General features: G+C 46.9%; 1 long non-coding RNA gene across 1 annotated transcript in view; it reads right to left on the bottom strand.

Moving 5' to 3' along the window:
- LOC134927446 (uncharacterized) overlaps window positions 1-1,350 on the bottom strand; it is a 56,258-nt gene extending 54,908 nt beyond the window's left edge. Inside the window, exon 1 of the long non-coding RNA XR_010177643.1 lies at window positions 1,146-1,350. This is a non-coding gene — a long non-coding RNA (uncharacterized LOC134927446). The remainder of the gene's footprint in view (window positions 1-1,145) is intronic.
- Window positions 1,351-7,442: the final 6,092 nt, after the last annotated feature.

A 7,442-nucleotide genomic window follows, 5' to 3' on the forward strand; every position in this document is an offset into this window, starting at 1 on the left:
TTATTTATTTAGTCAAATTGTAGTACTCACACAAAGCAATGATAAGCACATGTAGATATTTGTGTTACCCTTTAATGGTAGTATCAAGAATACTTTTTTTCATGTATTATGCACTACCTTACCAATACCATGGAATACCTCAATTGCCATTGGGGGTCATTCAGAGTTGTTCGCTCGCAAGCTGCTTTTAGCAGCTTTGCACACGCTAAGCCGCCGCCTACTGGGAGTGAATCTTAGCTTATCAAAATTGCGAACGAAAGATTCGCAATATTGCGAAAATACTTCTCTGTGCAGTTTCTGAGTAGCTCGAGACTTACTCTGCCAGTGCGATCAGTTCAGTGCTTGTCGTTCCTGGTTTGACGTCACAAACACACCCAGCGTTCGCCCAGACACTCCTCCGTTTCTCCAGCCACTCCCGCGTTTTTCCCAGAAACGGTAGCGTTTTTTCGCACACACCCATAAAACGGCCTGTTTCCGCCCAGAAACACCCACTTCCTGTCAATCACATTACGATCACCAGAACGAAGAAAAAACCTCGTAATGCCGTGAGTAAAATTCCTAACTGCATAGCAAATTTACTTGGCGCAGTCGCACTGCGGACATTGCGCATGCGCATTAGCGACTATTCGCTCCGTTGCGACAAAAAAATAACGAGCGAACAACTCGGAATGACCCCCATTGGCAATTAGTTCTGTGCGTTCTTTTAGCTTTTCATTCATCTGTTTAATTTATAAGAGCCTTGACATGAGAGAAATGTCCATTGAGATGCCTTATTAATTGGCATCTGTAATACCCATATACATGAGATTTGTCTATTTTCAAAGACTACTGAAACTCAGATACTGCTTTTTACAATCAGACATCACATAAATCTACACTACCCTCTTGTTATCCAGATGCAATGCATGTACAGTATCACACCCCTATTCCCAGCCTTACCATATCAGTTGTGCTTTCAACACCTCATTGACACCACGTCCCAACAAATTAACAGCAAACTGGGGAGCAATTAATGCACTATGTGTTTGGGTTTTCCTAGGACACTTGCCATTATAATCTCTCGCTCTGCAGTATATTCACTGATAAGGTACCATCAACTCCATTTACATTTGGCCCAGATTATACAGTGAGAAGGTTTTTCTTACCTTAGCAAACTGCAAGTCACATCAATGTCCAGATCTTTGATTGAAATGATTGAAGCACTCTGTACCTATTGTAGCTGAGGAATTATCATCATAACTTGGTATTTTCTATAAGCAGACATTAATGCACTATAGCTCCATACATAAATGAACTAACATACTGTATATAGGCTTTCTGCTTGACATGCAGCGTTTTCCTGTATTTCATTAGATCACTACTCTAGATATTTATTTTAGACTGAGGTGGCAGACAGCAGTAACAGCTGGAAAAGGTTCTGCGTCCCTCCCAGATTTTTCTATTGGCTGCAAATGAAATGTCAGTCACAACCATAACCCTTTCAGCACCAAACCTTTGTGTATTAGTTTACAGCAGATGCTATATGCGAAAGGGAAACATATGTGAGATACTCAACCCCTCCTTCCCCACTAGACCGGTTCTTCATGATTCACTGACACAGCCAGAGAAGCTAAGAGTCATGCTTGCTTTTCACTATCTTGCTCGCATGTACAGCTTTACATAAACACTAGAGATGAGCGGGTTCGGTTTCTCTGAATCCGAACCCGCCAGAACTTCATGTTTTTTTTCACGGGTCCGAGCGACTCGGATCTTCCCGCCTTGCTCGGTTAACCCGAGCGCGCCCGAACGCCATCATGACGCTGTCGGATTCTCGCGAGGCTCGGATTCTATCGCGAGACTCGGATTCTATATAAGGAGCCGCGCGTCGCCGCCATTTTCACACGTGCATTGAGATTGATAGGGAGAGGACGTGGCTGGCGTCCTCTCCGTTTAGAATAGATTAGAGAGACACTTGATTTACTAATTTTGGGGAGCATTAGGAGTACTCAGTACAGTGCAGAGTTTTGCTGATAGTGACCAGTGACCACCAGTTTTATTTATAATCCGTTCTCTGCCTGAAAAAAGCGATACACAGCACACAGTGACTCAGTCACATACCATATCTGTGTGCACTGCTCAGGCTCAGGCCAGTGTGCTGCATCATCTATTATCTATATATAATATTATATATATCTGTCTGACTGCTCAGCTCACACAGCTTATAATTGTGGGGGAGACTGGGGAGCACTACTGCAGTGCCAGTTATAGGTTATAGCAGGAGCCAGGAGTACATAATATATTATATAGTGAGTGACCACCAGACACACAGTGCAGTTTATTTAATATATCCGTTCTCTGCCTGAAAAAAGCGATACACACAGTGACTCAGTCAGTCACATACCATATCTGTGTGCACTGCTCAGGCTCAGGCCAGTGTGCTGCATCATCTATATATATTATATATCTGTCTGACTGCTCAGCTCACACAGCTTATAATTGTGGGGGAGACTGGGGAGCACTACTGCAGTGCCAGTTATAGGTTATAGCAGGTGCCAGGAGTACATAATATTATATTAAAATTAAACAGTGCACACTTTTGCTGCAGGAGTGCCACTGCCAGTGTGACTAGTGACCAGTGACCTGACCACCAGTATATATAATATTTGTAGTATACTATCTCTTTATCAACCAGTCTATATTAGCAGCAGACACAGTACAGTGCGGTAGTTCACGGCCGTGGCTACCTCTGTGTCGGCACTCGGCAGCCCGTCCATAATTGTATATACCACCTAACCGTGGTTTTTTTTCTTTCTTTATACATACATACTTGTTACGAGTATACTATCTCTTTATCAACCAGTCTATATATTAGCAGCAGACACAGTACAGTGCGGTAGTTCACGGCTGTGGCTACCTCTGTGTCGGCACTCGGCAGCCCGTCCATAATTGTATATACCACCTAACCGTGGTTTTTTTTTCTTTCTTTATACATACATACTAGTTACGAGTATACTATCTCTTTATCAACCAGTCTATATATTAGCAGCAGACACAGTACAGTGCGGTAGTTCACGGCTGTGGCTACCTCTGTGTCGGCACTCGGCAGCCCGTCCATAATTGTATATACCACCTAACCGTGGTTTTTTTTTCTTTCTTTATACATACATACTAGTTACGAGTATACTATCTCTTTATCAACCAGTCTATATATTAGCAGCAGACACAGTACAGTGCGGTAGTTCACGGCTGTGGCTACCTCTGTGTCGGCACTCGGCAGCCCGTCCATAATTGTATACTAGTATCCAATCAATCCATCTCCATTGTTTACCTGAGGTGCCTTTTAGTTGTGCCTATTAAAATATGGAGAACAAAAATGTTGAGGTTCCAAAATTAGGGAAAGATCAAGATCCACTTCCACCTCGTGCTGAAGCTGCTGCCACTAGTCATGGCCGAGACGATGAAATGCCAGCAACGTCGTCTGCCAAGGCCGATGCCCAATGTCATAGTACAGAGCATGTCAAATCCAAAACACCAAATATCAGTAAAAAAAAGGACTCCAAAACCTAAAATAAAATTGTCGGAGGAGAAGCGTAAACTTGCCAATATGCCATTTACCACACGGAGTGGCAAGGAACGGCTGAGGCCCTGGCCTATGTTCATGGCTAGTGGTTCAGCTTCACATGAGGATGGAAGCACTCAGCCTCTCGCTAGAAAAATGAAAAGACTCAAGCTGGCAAAAGCAGCACAGCAAAGAACTGTGCATTCTTCGAAATCCCAAATCCACAAGGAGAGTCCAATTGTGTCGGTTGCGATGCCTGACCTTCCCAACACTGGACGTGAAGAGCATGCGCCTTCCACCATTTGCACGCCCCCTGCAAGTGCTGGAAGGAGCACCCGCAGTCCAGTTCCTGATAGTCAGATTGAAGATGTCAGTGTTGAAGTACACCAGGATGAGGAGGATATGGGTGTTGCTGGCGCTGGGGAGGAAATTGACCAGGAGGATTCTGATGGTGAGGTGGTTTGTTTAAGTCAGGCACCCGGGGAGACACCTGTTGTCCGTGGGAGGAATATGGCCGTTGACATGCCTGGTGAAAATACCAAAAAAATCAGCTCTTCGGTGTGGAGGTATTTCACCAGAAATGCGGACAACAGGTGTCAAGCCGTGTGTTCCCTTTGTCAAGCTGTAATAAGTAGGGGTAAGGACGTTAACCACCTCGGAACATCCTCCCTTATACGTCACCTGCAGCGCATTCATAATAAGTCAGTGACAAGTTCAAAAACTTTGGGTGACAGCGGAAGCAGTCCACTGACCAGTAAATCCCTTCCTCTTGTAACCAAGCTCACGCAAACCACCCCACCAACTCCCTCAGTGTCAATTTCCTCCTTCCCCAGGAATGCCAATAGTCCTGCAGGCCATGTCACTGGCAATTCTGACGAGTCCTCTCCTGCCTGGGATTCCTCCGATGCATCCTTGCGTGTAACGCCTACTGCTGCTGGCGCTGCTGTTGTTGCCGCTGGGAGTCGATGGTCATCCCAGAGGGGAAGTCGTAAGCCCACTTGTACTACTTCCAGTAAGCAATTGACTGTTCAACAGTCCTTTGCGAGGAAGATGAAATATCACAGCAGTCATCCTACTGCAAAGCGGATAACTGAGTCCTTGACAACTATGTTGGTGTTAGACGTGCGTCCGGTATCCGCCGTTAGTTCACAGGGAACTAGACAATTTATTGAGGCAGTGTGCCCCCGTTACCAAATACCATCTAGGTTCCACTTCTCTAGGCAGGCGATACCGAGAATGTACACGGACGTCAGAAAAAGACTCACCAGTGTCCTAAAAAATGCAGTTGTACCCAATGTCCACTTAACCACGGACATGTGGACAAGTGGAGCAGGGCAGGGTCAGGACTATATGACTGTGACAGCCCACTGGGTAGATGTATGGACTCCCGCCGCAAGAACAGCAGCGGCGGCACCAGTAGCAGCATCTCGCAAACGCCAACTCTTTCCTAGGCAGGCTACGCTTTGTATCACCGCTTTCCAGAATACGCACACAGCTGAAAACCTCTTACGGCAACTGAGGAAGATCATCGCGGAATGGCTTACCCCAATTGGACTCTCCTGTGGATTTGTGGCATCGGACAACGCCAGCAATATTGTGTGTGCATTAAATATGGGCAAATTCCAGCACGTCCCATGTTTTGCACATACCTTGAATTTGGTGGTGCAGAATTTTTTAAAAAACGACAGGGGCGTGCAAGAGATGCTGTCGGTGGCCAGAAAAATTGCGGGACACTTTCGGCGTACAGGCACCACGTACAGAAGACTGGAGCACCACCAAAAACTACTGAACCTGCCCTGCCATCATCTGAAGCAAGAAGTGGTAACGAGGTGGAATTCAACCCTCTATATGCTTCAGAGGTTGGAGGAGCAGCAAAAGGCCATTCAAGCCTATACAATTGAGCACGATATAGTAGGTGGAATGCACCTGTCTCAAGTGCAGTGGAGAATGATTTCAACGTTGTGCAAGGTTCTGATGCCCTTTGAACTTGCCACACGTGAAGTCAGTTCAGACACTGCCAGCCTGAGTCAGGTCATTCCCCTCATCAGGCTTTTGCAGAAGAAGCTGGAGGCATTGAAGAAGGAGCTAAAAGGGAGCGATTCCGCTAGGCATGTGGGACTTGTGGATGCAGCCCTTAATTCGCTTAACAAGGATTCACGGGTGGTCAATCTGTTGAAATCAGAGCACTACATTTTGGCCACCGTGCTCGATCCTAGATTTAAAGCCTACCTTGGATCTCTCTTTCCGGCAGACACAGGTCTGCTGGGGTTGAAAGACCTGCTGGTGACAAAATTGTCAAGTCAAGCGGAACGCGACCTGTCAACATCTCCTCCTTCACATTCTCCCGCAACTGGGGGTGCGAGGAAAAGGCTCAGAATTCCGAGCCCACCCGCTGGCGGTGATGCAGGGCAGTCTGGAGCGACTGCTGATGCTGACATCTGGTCCGGACTGAAGGACCTGACAACGATTACGGACATGTCGTCTACTGTCACTGCATATGATTCTCTCAACATTGATAGAATGGTGGAGGATTATATGAGTGACCGCATCCAAGTAGGCACGTCACACAGTCCGTACTTATACTGGCAGGAAAAAGAGGCAATTTGGAGGCCCTTGCACAAACTGGCTTTATTCTACCTAAGTTGCCCTCCCACAAGTGTGTACTCCGAAAGAGTGTTTAGTGCCGCCGCTCACCTTGTCAGCAATCGGCGTACGAGGTTACATCCAGAAAATGTGGAGAAGATGATGTTCATTAAAATGAATTATAATCAATTCCTCCGCGGAGACATTGACCAGCAGCAATTGCCTCCACAAAGTACACAGGGAGCTGAGATGGTGGATTCCAGTGGGGACGAATTGATAATCTGTGAGGAGGGGGATGTACACGGTGATATATCGGAGGGTGAAGATGAGGTGGACATCTTGCCTCTGTAGAGCCAGTTTGTGCAAGGAGAGATTAATTGCTTCTTTTTTGGGGGGGGTCCAAACCAACCCGTCATATCAGTCACAGTCGTGTGGCAGACCCTGTCACTGAAATGATGGGTTGGTTAAAGTGTGCATGTCCTGTTTTGTTTATACAACATAAGGGTGGGTGGGAGGGCCCAAGGACAATTCCATCTTGCACCTCTTTTTTCTTTTCTTTTTCTTTGCATCATGTGCTGATTGGGGAGGGTTTTTTGGAAGGGACATCCTGCGTGACACTGCAGTGCCACTCCTAGATGGGCCCGGTGTTTGTGTCGGCCACTAGGGTCGCTAATCTTACTCACACAGTCAGCTACCTCATTGCGCCTCTTTTTTTCTTTGCGTCATGTGCTGTTTGGGGAGGGTTTTTTGGAAGGGACATCCTGCGTGACACTGCAGTGCCACTCCTAGATGGGCCCGGTGTTTGTGTCGGCCACTAGGGTCGCTAATCTTACTCACACAGCTACCTCATTGCGCCTCTTTTTTTCTTTGCGTCATGTGCTGTTTGGGGAGGGTTTTTTGGAAGGGACATCCTGCGTGACACTGCAGTGCCACTCCTAGATGGGCCCGGTGTTTGTGTCGGCCACTAGGGTCGCTAATCTTACTCACACAGCTACCTCATTGCGCCTCTTTTTTTCTTTGCGTCATGTGCTGTTTGGGGAGGGTTTTTTGGAAGGGACATCCTGCGTGACACTGCAGTGCCACTCCTAGATGGGCCCGGTGTTTGTGTCGGCCACTAGGGTCGCTAATCTTACTCACACAGCTACCTCATTGCGCCTCTTTTTTTCTTTGCGTCATGTGCTGTTTGGGGAGGGTTTTTTGGAAGGGACATCCTGCGTGACACTGCAGTGCCACTCCTAGATGGGCCCGGTGTTTGTGTCGGCCACTAGGGTCGCTTATCTTACTCACACAGCGACCTCGGTGCAAATTTTAGGACTAAAAA

Source organism: Pseudophryne corroboree, chromosome 5 (assembly GCF_028390025.1).
Source record: "Pseudophryne corroboree isolate aPseCor3 chromosome 5, aPseCor3.hap2, whole genome shotgun sequence".
Taxonomy (NCBI): Eukaryota; Metazoa; Chordata; class Amphibia; order Anura; family Myobatrachidae; genus Pseudophryne; species Pseudophryne corroboree.